The following is a 17,423-nucleotide window of genomic DNA, read 5'->3' as shown; positions in this document are numbered from 1 at the left end:
AGGACACCTGCTTAGTCTGCCTATGGGGAAGTGAAATCCAGCTGCGTCATGACCTAGATTTTGTTGCTTCCAAAAAGCATGCTGGTTGCTTTGTCTTTGATGCTTTTCTTCCTTAGTGGTGCCTTAAAATTGGGTGCAGTGGTGCACACTTTGAACCCCAGCACACAGGGAGGCAGAGGCAGGCATGATCGCTGTGAATTCAAGGACAGCCTATAAGCCAGTCCAGGACAGCCAAGGCTACACAGAGAGACCCTTTCTCGAAAAAACAAAATAAATAAATAAATAAAAATTTAAAGGTGCTTTCACATTTTATGTCCTTTTAACATCACATCAATCGAAACCACATTTCTAGCTGAGCTCACTCCGTGGGTGAAGGGCTTGGCATCTACTGTGGGTGAAGGCCTTGGCTACTACCGTGGGTGAAGGCATTGGCTACTACGATTGACCACCTAAGTTTGATTGTCAGGACCCACTTAGTGGAAGGAGAGAACTGATTTCCAAAATTGTTTTCTGACCCCTACACAGGTATGGTGACATATGTGCTTATCCATCAAAACACACAAGCACATATACCTGAAATGTACTTTTTGAAACCATCTTCTGGTGTGCCAAGTTAACCTTACTATGTTAGTGAATAGCACATCTATTAGCCTATTGTTGTCAGGATTATCAGTAAATAGATAACTGTCCTTTAAAAAAAAAATCATTAGAAATAATAGTGAAAATAGGAATTGTTTTTCATCAGCAAAGAATTATAAATTTCTAAAACAAAACCAAATCAATGGAATTTTGGTTTTGACCAAAATAAAAAGTGGTTTCTTAACATAATAATAATATAAAAAAGATATAATTTAGGGGCTGGAGAGATGGCTCAGTGGTTAAGACTGGGGTTAAGTTCCCAGCAGTCACATGGTGGCTCACAGCCATCTGTAGCTCCCAAGAGACCCAACACCCTCTCTGACCTCTCCCCTCTACCCCCCCACTCAATATCAACCCCCCCTCGTGAGCACCACGTTTATGTTACACTTACACACATGCAGACAAAATACCCAAACACATACACATAAAATTTGTTTTAAAAAATAAAAAGACACAAGTTTAACATGGAAATTAATGTGCAGTCATAAAGTGGAAAACGGTGTGAGCATCCACCTAAGGATGTTGTGTAGCCTGGACCGCCCTGATGGCTCGGAGAGGACCCGGGAGTCATGGGTAAGCAGCACGCTTAGGCAAGGGTGCAGCCAGAGGGACAGGGGTCCGGCTATAGGAGCTCTGGTGTCTGAGCCTAGGAGAGCAAATCCCCTTCTGTGACCCACAGGGACTTCTGCAAGTTCCAGAAACCCCAGTAGCTGCCTGAAGATGGGGGAAAGCAAGCCACAGCAGGATGCCAGCAGAGTCACAGCTGAGCAGAGGTGGTACGGAGAGAGTTGGTCCCTGCAGGGCGGGCTTTAGCTACAAAGGCATACACAGGAAGAGAAGGCGCAGGGAATAGCAGGTAGGTAGGCCAAAGTCAGTGGCAGAAAGCGGGAGATAAGTGCACAAGCCTCTGTGGATAGGAGGCAGCAAATGACATCTGCACTGTTAGAAAACACAGAGGCGGGGACTCTGCTATACAGAGTCCTAAGTCCTATAAAAAGAAAGGGGGAAAGGCTGTTAAGTGAGCCTTTCAACAGATTAACAACTTAAATTAACCCAACTTTCCCCCCATCCCGTTAAAAGAGAAAGATCTCCTAATAATAATAGCAGGGATTTTTGTAGAATGACTGACAGCCTTAAAGTCTGGTGTCTGTGACTTAGTAGTAAGTTGTGACAGGAGCTGGTCCATGCACACTCCATCCATAAGGTGCGGGTTGAGATGGCTCATGTAATGTAACCCCGAGTTTGATGGTGTGACTAACATCTACTTTTAAAAACTGTTATGCATATGGGCATTTTGTCTGAATGGAAGTGTGTGCACTCCATCTGTTGCTGATAACCCCAGGGTCCAGAAGAGAACACTAGGTCCCCTGGAACTGGAGTTGGAGATGGTTGTGAGTTATCGTGGGGGTGCTGGGAATCAAACCCGGGTCCTCCGCCAGAGCAGCCAGGGCTCTTGACCTACCAGCCATCTCTCCAGCTCCTGAAAATTTGGAAGCTGCTAACCTTCACTTCCTGTTAACTCGGGTAATTAATTTCATTCCTTCCCAAGTCTCTGATGGGGTTGAAGACCAGATAGTTTAGTTTTACAATCAAGCTTTAGTTGTTTAGGGGTTAAGATGTTTTTAGGTCTAGATAGATGTTTTAAGTTGATAGAGGTGAGATATAGATACATATTTTAAAAAGACAAGATATGAGCAGGGGTATAGCTCAATGGTGGCTCATTTCCCTAGCATGCTCAGGGTCAAGCCTTCAAACCCAGGAATCAATTAAAAGATGGTGGTGCACACCTTTAATCCCAGCACTTGGGAGCCAGAGGCAGGCAGATCTCTGTGAGTTCGAGGCCAGCCTGGTATACAGAGTGAGTCCAGGACAGCCAAGGCTACACAGAGAAACTCTGCCTCAAAAAACCAAAACAACAACAACAAAACCAACCAAACAAACCCAGTAAGACTGCAAACAACAAAATCTAAGTACGAAAGGAGGCTGAGACTGGGCATACAGCTCAGTGGCTGAGTATGTGTTTAGCACGTAGGAGGTCCTAGAATCAGGGGTTGGGAAATGTCCACTCCTTTGTTACATGTTGTTTATACAGTATTGGGGATCCCTTCCAAAAGCAGGTATATGTGTTGGGAGTGCAAATCAGTGGCAGAGTATTGTCTTCAACCCGTGACACCCTGTCTCTCCCTCCCCGAAAAGTAGGTCAGATGGGCATTGGTTCCTGCTGTGACCTTTATACACTAGTGGTGAGATCTTGAGAACTGGAGGCTCAAGGTGGGCTGCTACAGTGGGTGGTCAGACTTGAGACTCCCGTATCGGGTTTTCCATCCCATGAGAGCAAGTACGCTGCCGCCTGCACTGCATGCTCAGCCTCTGCCCTTAGATTCCTCTATTTCTATTCCATTTTATGTGTATAAGTGTATTATCTTCAGGTATGACTGTGTACCATTTGCATGCCTGGTCCCCACGGAGGCCAGAAGAAAGCCTCAGATCTCCTGGGACTGAAGTGAGGGACAGCGGTAAGCCATCACGCGCATGCTAGACCGGAACCCAGGTGCCATGGAAGAGCAGCCAGTGCTCCTTGCCGCCAAGCTCTCTCCAGGCCCTGTCTTAGCTCGTTAGACTTTAAACTCTGATCAAACTTAAAGGTTCCTGGTCTGTTTGGGTCCATGTTTATAATCAGGTGCTCAGATGAAAAAGGCAAAAGAAAGGAAGGAAGGGAAAAAAACCCCAGAGGGCTATGTATTTCCCTTAATACGCAAATAATTCTCACTTCCTCTGGAAAACTGCACAGTAGAATAAGTCACGAGGTTAACTACAGCCACCTACACTTTCATTCAAAAAATTATGAAATCTGGGCTGCTAAGATGGCTCAGCCTGATACCAAGTGCTCAGTCCCTGGAGCCTCCATAAAGGTGAGTGGAGAAACCCAATTGCAGAGACTTGTTCTCGACGGTCACTCATTTGCCAGGGCAAACCACACCCCTGGCCCCTCGCATGCACACCAGAGAACAATGAACTAAACCAAATATTCTTTTAAATCCCGAGATCTTTTTCACGGTTACAAGAAGTAACCGATGCCTTGTGAATATTTCATGTGTGTGTGTGTGTGAGTATGCAAGTGTGTGAGCATGTGTGTGTGTGTGTGAGGTATGTAAGTATAAGTGTGTGAGAGCATGTGTGTGTGAAAGTGTGTGTGTGAGCATGCGTGTGAGCGTGTGAGCGTGTGAGTGTGCATGTGTGAGTATGAGTGTGTGTGAGTGTGTGTGAGTGTGTGAACATGTATGTGAGTGTGTGTGAGTGTGTGTGAGAGCATGTGAGTGTGTGTGAGCATGTGTGTGCGTGTGTGTGAGGTATGTGAGTATAAGTGTGTGAGAGCATGTGTGTGTGAAAGTGTGTGTGAGCATGCATGTGAGCATGCGTCTGAGTGTGTGAGTGTGCATGTGTGTGTGAGTAAGAGTGTGTGTGTGAGCGTGTGTGAGTGTGTGAACATGTATGTGAGTGTGTGTGAGTGTGTGTGAGTGTGTGAGAGCATGTGAGTATGTGTGAGCATGTGTGTGCGTGTGTGAGAGTGTGTGAGAGCATGTGTGTGTGAAAGTGTGTGTGTGAGCATGCGTGTGAGCATGTGAGTGTGTGTGTGTGCGTGCATGTGTGTGTGTGAGTATGAGTGTGTGTGAGCGTGTGTGAGTGTGTGAACATGTATGTGAGAGTGTGTGAGTGTGTGTGTGTGAGCAGTGTGCGTGTACGTGTGAAGAGATGGGAACTGGAAGCTCTGGGGCTGGAGTTACAGGCTGTTGTGAAATCGCCCAAGCTGGGTGCTGGGAACCAGACTTGTATCCTCTGGAAGAGCAGCAAATGTTCTTACCCTACTGGCGCATCTCCCCAGCCCGTTTTTTGGTTATTAAATAATACCCTGCGCCTATGAGACTCCCACAAATGGATTTACATTTTGGGGGCTCCAAAGCTCCACTTTCTGTCTACAGAGAGCCTGTTAAAGCAGCCACTGGTCCTCACATATTTTATAGTGAGACTTTAGCTGAAGGTGACTGAACTGCTCTCTTAATCCTTCCTTCTGTCAGGAGAGGAATAAACATCCCAGTGAGCCTATCTCAGTGGCCAAGGTCCCACCCACCTCCCCAAGAAATGTATATAAAAACTGTACGTAGAACAGCCCACTGGGAAACAGAGGAGATAGCCCTGAAAGCAGGGCTTTGGGCAAGCAGCTACCTTCCCTCCTAGGAACCAGACACTAGGTGTGGCTTAGGAGAATTAAAGGGAAACTGGCCCCCTTTGCAGGAAGGCATCTGTCTTTGGCTCTCACTGACTGTAAACCACACACCTGAGTCTGGTCATCCACCTACAGGGTCCCATGACTGTGCCTCCCACAGTCCAGCCCTCACCACCAGTGTAGCTCAAGGTCACAGGAAGATTTGGTGCCTGTTTCATTTACTATTAGGGGACATTGGGATGCAGTGCCAGGGGTTGAACCCAGGACATACTGTGCTCTTCCACCAGGCTACACCTGATGATCATTTACTTTTTGGAGGGCAGGGGAGCGAGACAGGGTTTCTCTCTATGTAGCCTTGGCTGTCCTAGACTTGCTCTGTAGATCAGGCTGGCCTCGAACTCACAGAGATATACCTGCCTCTGTCTCCCGAGTGGTGGGCTTAAAGGCATGCACCACCATGCCTGGCCATTCATTTATTTTAAAAGAGACATTTTATAAATCTTTAAAAAGAAATCTAGCCAGGCGTGGTGGCGCACACCTTTAATCCTAGCACTCGGGAGGCAGAGGTGGGCGATCGGTGTGAGTTCGAGGACAGCCTTGTCTACAAAGTGAGTCCAGGACAGCCAAGGCTAACACAGAGAGACCCTGTCTCGAAAAAAGCCAAAAATAAAATAAAATTAAATTAAATTTAAAAAAAAAAAAAAGAAAAGAAATCTAGCCCTAAACATCCCCTTCTGTGTGGACACAGAGTAAGCATTGTATAAATATTTGTATTTATTTACTTTAAACACTTCAACTGCTGTGTAGGGAATTCCAGAGGCCGAGAAGGGAGACGGAGAGACTACAAGGAATGTTCTACATTATTCTAGGAGGAGCCGCCACACTAGGAACAGACGCATGCCAAGCTGTGTCTTTATAAAGTAGAATCAATCGGTGGGGACAAGCTGACACTCAGTGTCGGGGTGGGGTGGGGTGGGGAAGGAATGACACCAAGAAAAGCCTAAGCCAGTTCTCATCTCTACATGCATCTCTGACAAAGCTGAGTCTCCCTGTCAACAGAGAGAGGCAAGGCTCCATCTCTCTGAGGAGGCAGACAAGGTGGCTGGGGATGGCTTGTGCTAGAGGTGACAATCACCAAGTCTGTAGCCCCACCGCATTGCATAGAGCCTGTCAGGCATCGAGGGTGAAAGAACCTGCTGCTCTGACTGCTTCCTGGCAGCCGAAGGCCTTGCAGACTTAGGCCTCTGCTTAATCGATGGTCGCAGGCGAGAGCATATGAGTGCTTTGGCCTGAGCTGGGACAGGGAGTGGCCTTCTGCTCAGGTCTGCGCACTGAGTGGGCAAATTCTGCAAGGTCTGAGCACTAGCTAGGTGAAAGTCTAAGGAACAGGGCAAGAGAAGGGACCAGGGTTATGTATAAGCATATATGGGAGTGGCTTTATCATTTAAACTCTGAGAGGGTGTCACCACCCTACAGCTTAGCTTGGGGCCAACCCACCAATAAAACTAGAGCCCCGCCATCCAGATAGGCAGTCAAAATAGGACTTGAGTCACAGGCAGCAAGTACATGGAAATGTTAGCAAGACGTCATAGCTAACACTTGCCGAGTGCTCAGTCTGGCTGTACGTGAGTTAGGAAGACAACCTTTCCTCGAAGCTGGCATTCTAGCCCACGAGAGTCCATGCTAGGTCAGACATAGCCTCTTCCATCTTCCTTAAACAGCACTAGGACGAGGCCTGTACCTTCCTGTCCATGTAGAGTAGGGACCGGAGAGGCCGGTCACTGAGTGCCTCAGCTAGAACACGGTATGCAGCCGAGGCTGGAGGGCCCTAGCATCTTATAAACTAAATGGTTCAGACGCCCACGTAGCAGCCTGACCTGTGCACAGTTGGAAGAAAAAAATGGGCCTAAGACTCAGAGTATCAGCATTTGGTGTCACTCCAAATCCAAAGAGATTTTGACATCTGTTCAAAGGAGCCACAGGAACTTGGTGAAGGGCACTCAAGGGCCTCTGTGAGCCAAAGCTGAGAGGGGAAAAGCCCACCCAAGGTTTCCCACAGCACGCTAGTTAGTGTTCATTCCAAGTGGATAGGCAGTCATGTGACTGGGACACGGTGACTGCCAGCTGTCGAGCACCAAGCAGGCCACTTCCTGCATAGCCACCGCTTTTTCAAAAACTCCCTCTTACGGCCTAGCAAACCACAGCTATTCTCACTTCCCAGAGGCCTCTGCTGCTTACAGCATAAGCACAGTTCCCCATGGAGAGGGCGGACTGCTATTTCAAACATGAAACATCCAAACGTGGGTTAATAATTTACCAACGACTCTAAACAAATACTGTCCACATCAGAGGGGGTGTAAATATGACCCCCCACTTTGAAACAAGAAGTCAGTCCAATTACCTCCACGCTTTAGGAAATAAACTGAGAAATACCTTCTCATAACTCAATATTTATTAATGCTGATGGTTTCGAGGGTTTGGTTGTTGCTTTTTTTCCCTTTTCTTCCGAGAATTAATCATTCCCAGCTTCGGGCGTCTGCTTCCGCAGACAGCTCATGGCATTCTTCATGTGGAGATCTGTACTCTCTGCCCAGATAAATTAATACATATCCCAAAGTCTGGGGCGACGATCAATGAAAACCACAGCGAATTCCTGAGCAGTAATAGATATTCCACGCGGCTTGAAATGCTTGGAGGAGAATTTCCTTAAGGGCAAGAATCAAAGTGCTGTAATTGAAGATCTTAAAAGTCGAAGCAGGCTTCCTGGGGTCCCTAATGCCCAAGTCAAGGATCATTTAAGGTAAATGGCTCTGATTCTTCCCTGGCTGTTGCTCTAACGCAGATTCTAGGTCTCCCAAAGGATGCGATGCTAGGCCAGTGCTGTCAAGTAGAACAGACAGTGCATTGCAAAAAAGCGGCAGAGACGCACATAGAATAATTACTTATAACAAACAGTAAATACCCTCAAAGAGTCCTGAGGTCTGAGGCCATCTGTCCGCCTAAACGGACGCCCCCAGACACATGGTGCAAGGAAGACATGAAGGTATGTCTGTCGAGCCATAAACTTACAACCCTCCCACCTTGGGCTCCCCAGCTCTGGGATTAGAGGCAGCCATATGGAGACTGCCCTTGTAGTCACAACCACCTTTCTCTTCAAACCTCTGGCTCAGGTGAAAGAGCAGACATCTCTGGGCTCACGGAAAAGAAGTCTTAGGCAGGACTTGAGGTTGGAAGAACGGCGGTCGGGAAGCAGGGGGCTGCACAGCTTTGGGAGATGAGTGGTCCAGGGGTGCATACAGGAAAAGGGACGGTCTTGCGCTTCCTAGATGGTAGCACAGCTGTCAGATAGATGTCTGTTTCATTGTTGACATTGGCCCCAAAGTGCTTCTTTTAATTGTTTGTCTGAGGTACTTGAACCAAGGGCCTTATAACTCTACTATCAAGCTACACCCCTGGCTATCTTTTTACGTTAAAAAAAAAAAATGTATTTTATTTGTGTGCGCACATGTAAGCACACGTGTGTGAGCACCCTCAGAGGCCAGAAGGTGGTGTTGGATCCCCCACAGCTGCAGCTACAGGTGGTTGTGAGCCACCTAGCATGGGTGCTAAGATCAGAACTCAGGTCCTCAAAAAGCAAAACAAGACAAAACAAAAAAACGCAACATGAGCTCCCAACTGCTAAGCCGTTTGCCCAGCCCTTTCTCGTTACCTTTTATTTTGAGACAGGGTCTCGCTAACTCATAAAAGTTGTCCCTGAACCTGAGATCCTCCTGCCACACGGTATCTCACCACATCCAGCTCCAAACTGAGACTTAACGCAAATTATATAGACATACCACTTTCCCAACCTTCACAAACAGTGAGCTCAGGAGAAAGGAGCCCAAATTCTTAGTTCTTCGTATCCCTCCCACAATCTGTTGGTCACTGGCACATCTGTACAAGATGCCCCGGCAGCAGCTCTGTGTGAAAAGCTACGTCCGCGAACCTGTTCCACTTACACAAGATGATGGAGAAAAGCAATCCTATCATTTCTCGGTTTGATCTTACTGCTTGCAGCTAGCTTTCTTTTTATTATTGCAGGGTACGGGTGGTGTTTAAAAGACATAAAAGAAAACAGAGAGGCTCATTTTAAAATAAGGACGAGGCAGGGCTAATTCAAGCAGAATGCAGCCCAAAGCTCTCCTTTGTTAGCTGCAGTGTAGACACTGCGTAAGAACTGACTCGCAAGTAGAAATTAAGCAAATAGCAAAAGCTGAACCCTGCAATTTTGCAGAGCATCTACTTTCACCCTTTTATCTTTGGGGCCTTTGAGCCCTACGGTAGAGCACCTACCTAGCATGCACAAAGCTCTGGGCTCCCTCCCCACGCGCCATATCTAATTGAGTGTGGTAGTGAACACCTCCAGTCCCAGGCCCTTGGAGGCTGGAGGCAGAAGGATCATAAATTCAAGGTCTTCCGATCTAGAAAGACTCAGGCCAGAATGTGGAAGCAGATCAAGTAGACAGCCCCAGTGATTGGCCCACGAGGGGCTGTGTTTTCAGAGAGGCTAAAATCAGCTCGCCAAGACTCAGGCAAAGGAGAATTCAAAGCCTTCCAGTTGCCGCCAACACCCCTTGTGAGATAAAAGCGTGTGCCCAGATTAATTATGCCCAACAATGAAGCCAGTTTAATGGAAGTGAATTCTAGTCTTTCTATGGCACTCCCGAACACTTTTACCACCTCAGAATTAAAAGTGAACCTAAATCACCACTTGGAATTAGAGAAAAGAAGGTAAGTACAAGAGGCCAGCTTCCACTACTGGGTGGCCACAGGAGGGCACACCGCACGTGGACGCAACACAGATCAACCCAAACAGCAGCAGCAGCTGCCGCCTCATGACAAGTTGGGGGCATCCTCCTGTAAATCCACAGAAGGGCCATCGGCTAGTCTAAAGCCAAATCCACACTCACCGATCGTCCCCCAGCACTTAGATCAGGCCTTTGTGCTACCACAGAAGGGGACTTGGAGGGTGATTCTGCTAGCTCTATTAGACGGAGCTAATTTCATTGCCACAAACCAGCTCCATCCTGTTTTGTTCTTTTTGAAGCCCTAGGGATCAAACGCCAGGGTCTCGCACAGGCTAGCAAGCTCTGTCACTAAGCTTGCACCTTCAACCCACCCCTATGTTGTTGTGTATTTATTTATTTTGTGTACAGGTGCGATGGTGTGCTTGTGCGTGTAGAGGTCAAGGCAGCATCAGGGTCATGCACCTTGCTTCCTGAGACGGGGCGTCTCTTGTTGGCCTGGAGATCGTTATTTTGGCTAGACAGTAGTCCTCAGGGATCCACCTATCTCTGCCTCCCTAGTGCTGGGGTCACAAGCATGGGCCACCATTCCTGGCTTTTTTCTCATGGGCTCCAGGGAACAGAGTTCAGGACTTCATGTTTGCAAGGCAGGCACTACCGGCAGCTACGGCCCAGGCTTCAGTTGGGTCCTAAGTGGGTTGCCTGTATTACATAGAGAAATCCAGTGTTTTCTAATCTTCCCATAATCCTCAGAACAAAGCATAGAGGTAAACGTGGCAGGAATATGAGTTGTGAGTTTGACTTTCCTTTCTCCCAGGCCTTGGAGAGTCTACCGTTTGTGACGGCCTTACCAGTAGCCCTCATGAGCACAACAACCACCAAGAAATGCCACTTATTAAAAATAAAATACTAAAGAGCTCACACCCCGATTCTACACACCTGCTTTTCAAGCCTCCCCTTTAACTACCCTACATCACTGCTACTCCTTTTTTGAGGCAGGGTTTCTTTGTGTAACCTTGGCTGTCCTGGATTTGCTTTGTAGACCAACCAGGCTGGCCTCGAACTCACAGAGATCTGCCTGCCTCTGCCTCCCTGAGTGCTGGGATTACAGGCGTGCGCCACCATGCCCGGCAGCTACTACTTTCTACATAACCCATGAATTTGCCAATCTCCTACACGACTGTGAAAATGCCCAACCACCTCAGCCCGACCACACAGTCAGCCCTTTTCCTGGTGTCGGAGGGGGACAGGCAGGGGGCCAGGCAAGGGGGCAGTTATCGCTCCTCTGAGCAAGCTTCTTTCCCACTTCCAGTTTCCCCCTCCTGCCTTGCTTTTAGCTTCCGGTTTTTCTTCCCACCCACCCCCCAATCCCTGTTCCTATGTTTATACTGGAAAGAGTAAGGCTAGTAAATTCTTCTTGACTTTCTACAGCTAGGTAAACGCTTTGGAAGCCGCGAGCCCCCCTAGACATGTGCCCCAGTAAGAGGGAAAGTGTATGACAGACCAGCGACTTCCTGACCGAAAAGACCAATTACCCTCATCAGGAAACTCTGATAGAGAACACCTTAAAAAAAAAAAAAGATGGGGGTGGGGGTGGGGTAGGATGGCTGGAGAGATGGCTCAGCAGTTAAGCGTTTGCTGCTCCTGCAGAGGAATGGAATTCATTTTCCAGCATCCAACCACCTGAGCACCAGCTACTGGGGATTCAATGTCCTTAGTTGGCGTACTCTCTCTTCTCCCTCTCTCTCTCTCTCTCTCACACACACACACACACATTCTCAAATTATTTTTACTGATTTGCGATTGCCTTCAGTAATTCCAAAATATGCCTTACTTCTACAAGTCCCTCCCCTACTCCACCTTGACAACATGTGACCAGGAAAACCTTTCCCAGAAGCCAGGCATGGAGCTCTTTGTCAAGTCAAGCGCACACACCTTAAGAGCCAGCAGCTGTGCATGCATGAGTTCACGTGACAGGAACAGCAGTGCAGGTGTTCGGTTATAGCTGGTGACGTCCACGATACAGCAGAAGGGGGGGCCACGACGGAAGATTGACATCTGCCATGGTTCTGTGACTTTTACCAATTACCTTTCAAAATGTCACCACCCAGCAAAATAAAAGCTATCCTATACACAAAGCAGCCAAGGCTGAGGACTGTGCTGCAGCTGGGACCTCCCCTGTGTGTGCTATATGCGTGTGAGCCTGTGGCTGAGGATGATGGGTGTCTTCCTGCATTGCTCTTCCACTGCGTCGATTTGAGAAAGGGTCCCTCACTGAACTCACTGTTTAAGCCAGGCTAGCTGCCCAGTTAACTCTGGGGTCTGCCTGTCCCTATGCCACCAACTGTGAGGTTGCAGGTACCTGGGCCTGACTTTTAATGTGAGTGCCTGGGATTTGAACCCCGGAACAAGTCCTTTTATCCATTCAGCTATCTCCCCAGCCTTGGGCAGTGTGTGTGTGTGTGTGTGTGTGTGTGTGTGTGTGTGTGTGTCTGTCTGTCTGTCTGCCTGCGTGTGCCTCATTTTATACTTGAGGGTTTTTCTTAATTCGAACATCTAATTAATTTATTAAGTCAACAAACTGAGTGGCTGTGTCAGTATGCCAAGTCCTAGGGAAAGGATGGTAAGGAGGCGGAGCTTTCACCACCCTACAGCCCACAGGAGCTTCCTACTGGCTCATCTTGCTGCTGTCATCTTGTTATTATGACTGACAACATAATCTCGGGGAAGTCTCAGCTCACATCAACAGCATCTTGCCCTTCAAAGCCTTGGCCATTCAGATGCCTGCCTCCTGGGGTGCAAACAGAAAAATGCTACTGACTGGCTCACTCTCCCCACTTCCCCCAGCAGCCCTCCCTATGCCCCCGCCCCCCGTGGTAACAGCACTCCTCCCACTGGTGACAATGTGGTAGAAATGCCTATTGGCTCAAAGTGGGATCTGATGGCAATAATAAGACGGTCACTGGTGTCATCCTAACACTCTCCACGGTTGGTTTAGCTTGCTGTGGAAGTCGCTTGGCCAAAGCTTCAGCAGCCTCCTCCAGTCACAAAGGCAGGAAGGAGTTTGGGTGAAAACTCCTGAGGGCTGGGGGATTGCAGCTTCCTTGGTAGAATGCTTGCTTGGCAGGCTCAAAGTCCTGAGTTTAATCCCTAGAATCATGTGAGGTGGACGTAGTGGCTCATGTCTGTAATTCCAGCACTGAAGAGGCAATAAATAAATAAATAAAATCAGAAACTCAAGGTCCCCATCTTCTCTTGCAGAGGTGGGGGCTAGCCTTGCCTACTTGAGACCTTGTCTCAAAGAAAAGAGAGAAAGCATCCTTTTTCCTTTTAAACTTATCAGTGCGTGCGTGCGTGCGTTGTAATGTGTGTGTGAGGATATGAACACGCATATGGCACCCTGTGGGCGGAGGTCAGAGGACAACTTTGTGGAGTTAGTTCTTGTCCATTTTTACGTGGATTCGGGGCACTGAGCATTGGTTACGTTGGTTGACAGGCTTGTGTAACGAGAGCTTTTACCCACTGAGCCATCTCAACAGCTAGGGACTCACAACCAAATCTTGCTGCTTATCAGAATTATATTTGCTCTCCAGAATAGTATACTAGCCTTCACATTTTGCTCCATCCACATGTGTATGTTTCGTCTGCAGGTCACGCTCCCAGAAACGGATGCAAGAAGCCCGCTTACAAAACACATCTACAAACCCTAGCAGACCGTGGCGCCTAGACCGTTTCAACAACTATATTAGTAGGAATAGCTGAGAAAAAGTTAGTATAAAGACTGTATCAAGGCTGGGTGCGTAGCTCAGTGGTGGAGTGATGCCTACCATGCCCGACAATGATTTGGGCTCCAGCACTGAAGGAAAAATAAGGACCCCATTACAGAGATATTTGTACCAGAATAGGTATTTCTAGCTTAATTTCTATTGCTGGGTTAAAACGCCCTGATTAAAGCAAGTAGGAAAGGAAAGTTGGGTTTCTTTGGCTTACAATCCCAAGTTCCAGTTCCTCATTTTGAGGAAATCAAGGCAGGAACACGAGTAGCTGGTCACATCACACCCACCGTGCAGCTCAGAGGGAAACAGGCCGTCCGCTCTGCCAGCTCGCTTGCTTCTCTGGCTTCCTCCTGCCCGCTACAGTTCAGGACCCACAGTGGGCTGGGTCTCCCTTCATCAACTAATAATCGAGCCAATCCCCCACAGATGTGCCAACAGGCCCACCTGCTCCAGGCAACCCCTCATTTGGGCTCTTCTCCAGGAGAATCTAGGTTGTAGGATGGCAGGTTGACAGCTAGAGCTAATCACACCCAAACAATAAATGAGAAAAGCAAAGACACTCTGGTGGAAGGTGAGACTACTGGAAAAAAAACTTTCCCCCCTCATCTCTTGTATCTCTCATCTAACCTTGTTTTTTGATGAATAAACAAAGTATAAACTAGATGCCAAAATTAAAAAGAATAAGCTTTGACTCGGGCTGGTAGATGTGTGGGTCGTCCCCCCCCCCCCCCCAGTAGAAGATGGCCTATGATCAAAGAATGTGTTGAAATCACTTGAAGCCACACTCAGACACTTCTCTGGCTAGCACACACAGGGGCCTGCCAGGCACTGCTGGAATTTGAGATTTGAGGGATTTTGAAAGCAGCTGGTGACCACCACGTCAGGACAGCGTGGTTTTTACATCAATAAATCTATGCCAAATATAAAGAACAATAAAAACCGGACTTGGTCCTACATCAAGGGCGGCTTTGCACCTTCGTCTCCTGCATTTGCCACAGGATGCTCGAGGCTGGAAAATCAAAAGAGACCTGGCTGCGCTAACCTCAGATCTCTTTGAAGCCCAACACCTGATTCTCACTCTGATGCTAGAATGGGCTCACTTAAAGCTCATTGGGCCTTATGCCCCTGGGACTGGCCACTATCAGACAGCTGAGCCTTTAGTCACAAATTAGCTTTGGTATGAAGGATGAGGTAGGCACTTCTGCACAGAAGCCAATCCCCCTGAGGATGGTGGGAGAGGAGGACCTAACGTATGTGGGACAGCGTGGACGCTATGATGGCTTCCCTTCGAGATGTAGGGCTCTCTGATGACTCAAAAGAAAAGACAAGAAAGTGGAAGGGGAATTTAGCAGCAACCAGGACACTTGGGTTGGGCATGATCACAAACATTGCACACACGTGTGTGAAAGTGTGAGAGCCCCCAGAGGTTCCTAAAGTCACCCTTTATACCCACTATACCCAGTAAGCACAAGGGCCTAAAGATTTTTCTTTCTGGATTAAAAAACAAAACCAGAAGCCACCAAGATGGCTCACGAGGTAAAGGAACTTGCCACCAAGCCTGATGACCTGAGTTTGACCCTTGGGACTTGCACAGTGGAAGGAAAGGGATGAGTCCCACAGGTTGTCCTCTGACCTCCACAGTGCCCTGTGGCACTCACCCAACTCCATCACCCATTTACACAAACAAGCAAAACACCTTGAGGCAGAAAGGATAATTTACACCTATAAACACAGCACTCAAGAAGCTGAGGGAGAACCAAAAATTCAAAGCCAGCTGGTTTTTTGAGACAGGGTTTCTCTGTGTAGCCTTGGCTATCCTGGACTCACTCTGTAGACCAGGCTGGTCTTGAATTCTGCCTGCCTCTGCCTCCCGTGCACCATCACGCCCAGCCAAACCCAATCTGTTTAATACTCATTTGTGCCTACTATGCCTTAAGACCTCAGAATACCATGATTTCTTTAATTTTTAAATTTAAGGCCAGAGTTTTAGATGTGTGGCCATGTGAGAAACCCTCCAATGATTCCACAGCATGAATATATGAATCTACACTTGCATAATTTCTCCTTACACTTATTAAATTGCTCGCAGTTCTTTTGTTTGTTTCGGGGGCAGGACTTGGTCTTCCCTCCTCAGCCTCCCATGAGCTGGGATAACAGGCGAGCACCGCCTTAACCAGTTTGAACTGTTTAGCTTACGAGACTCTGGATGCACTGCTACCTTACCCCATCTGCTCCTTAAAACAACAGTAGTTCTCTAAAGCGCTTTGTCGTTGTGGGTACATGGTGGTGTTGTCTCACTCTGTAGACCAGGCTGGCTTCGAACTCACAGAGATCCACATGCCTCTGCCTCCCGAGTGCTGGCATTGAAGACAGGTGCCATTATCCTTGACACAAATAGTATGAACACTTCCATTTTCACAGGCACGAAAACAGAAGGGACTGCCCAGCACACAAGGAGGAATCAAGCCTGCAGTTGATTCTATAAGTTCTAGAAAACAGTTCTTTCCTCTGGCCAAGCCAAGGCCATTCACCACAGGTCTGAAAACTACGCCTCTAGGGACAACGATGAAACGGGCTTTGATCGGCCAAGGAGCCGATCAGTAATGGATCTGATCATGATTTTTATAAGGATGAACACTCATTAATTTTTTTTTTTTTAACATGTAAAACCAATGTTCCGGTGTTTCATGTTTGGCAAAGAACAGACCCACTTAGGAAGAATGCCCACACTGTGTACCTTGCTCTAAGTTCCTTGCTCATAAAGCTATTACAGGACTTATGTAAAAACCCAAGCTTAGAACAAACATCCCCTGGGTAATGCTGCGAATGGCTCTCTTCCTTCATGGTGCGGCTAGGATGTTTAGATGAAGCTGGGTTGTTGTTGTTGTTGTTGTTTTGTTTTGTTTTGTTTTCCTCCTTCTCCATGAAGATATGTTACCCAAGAGTGTAAACTAATCAAACTAAACCCTTCTGCAGGAAGTAAGCTTGGTGGTGTAGGCAGATCCAGCTCCTGGGTGTAACTGCATCAGATCCTAGGCCCGAGTTGCAGCGAAAGAACTAGAATCACTGACACTTTAGGGGGTGAGAAGGGACTTCAGGAATCTGGTAGCTGCTTCTAGTCAGAACTGCCGTCCACTTTCATTAATAGAGGCATTTTATAATAGCCACGCAAACTAGGTCAGTGTTGAAATTTTCCCTTTGCTTCAAAGAGAAGGTGGAAATGGGTTACACAGAGCACAGTGCATTCCTGACTCCCAGCTCCATGCTGGGCAGAGCAGTTGCCCAGGTTGGCAACTATGCTTACTGGACGTCTCCAAAAGGCTCGTTGTCTGCAGTCATGAAAGGAGGAATAGAGGCTGCTGGGTAGTGGGGTGGGGGGGTGGGGGTCCAAAGGTCTGTAACCTGCCAGAAGCAAGAGCAGCAAAGTCTCTGACCCCTTTGAGCAAAAGTCATGATGCAACGGGAAAGCTGTGCAGGAGTTTGTGGGTGAAACCACAAGGTTTCATCAATCATTTAAAGACAGACTTTTAAAGCGTGGGGTGGGTGCGCTAAAAGGACAAGGTCTGGGATGTCTTACTCATCATCTAAGCTCCCGTTTCATCTCCCTCCAATATGGAGCCCCTTTCCAGGTCCTCTCCAGTGGCCCTGATCACACTTCCGAATGGCAGCGTTTGTGGGCAGATCTTTCTACATAACACAAAGATGCTGCACTGTGTCTGTGTCTGTGCCTGCGCCCCTCACCATGCTTAGCTGACCCCTTGGTTCCCGAGCACAGAGAGAAATACACCTGCCAATCACCCTCCTCCACATCAGAGTGGTCCATCTGCCTGCCAATCACCCTCCTCCACATCAGAGTGGTCCATCTGCCTGCCAATCACCCTCCTCCACATCAGAGTGGTCCATCTGCCTGCCAATCACCCTCTTCCACAGCAGAGTGGTCCATCTGCCTGCCAATCATCACCCTCTTCCAGGCCAACCTCCTAAGAGCAGCAAAAGAGC

General features: G+C 47.9%; 1 protein-coding gene across 1 annotated transcript in view; it reads right to left on the bottom strand.

The window, feature by feature from the left end:
- Positions 1 to 17,423, bottom strand: part of Myo1e (myosin IE) — a 196,209-nt gene that overhangs the window by 152,290 nt on the left and 26,496 nt on the right.

Source organism: Acomys russatus, chromosome 14 (assembly GCF_903995435.1).
Source record: "Acomys russatus chromosome 14, mAcoRus1.1, whole genome shotgun sequence".
In the NCBI taxonomy this organism is placed as follows: Eukaryota; Metazoa; Chordata; class Mammalia; order Rodentia; family Muridae; genus Acomys; species Acomys russatus.
The sequence above is the reverse complement of the archived record's forward strand: the minus strand, read 5'-3'. Positions and strand labels throughout refer to the sequence as shown.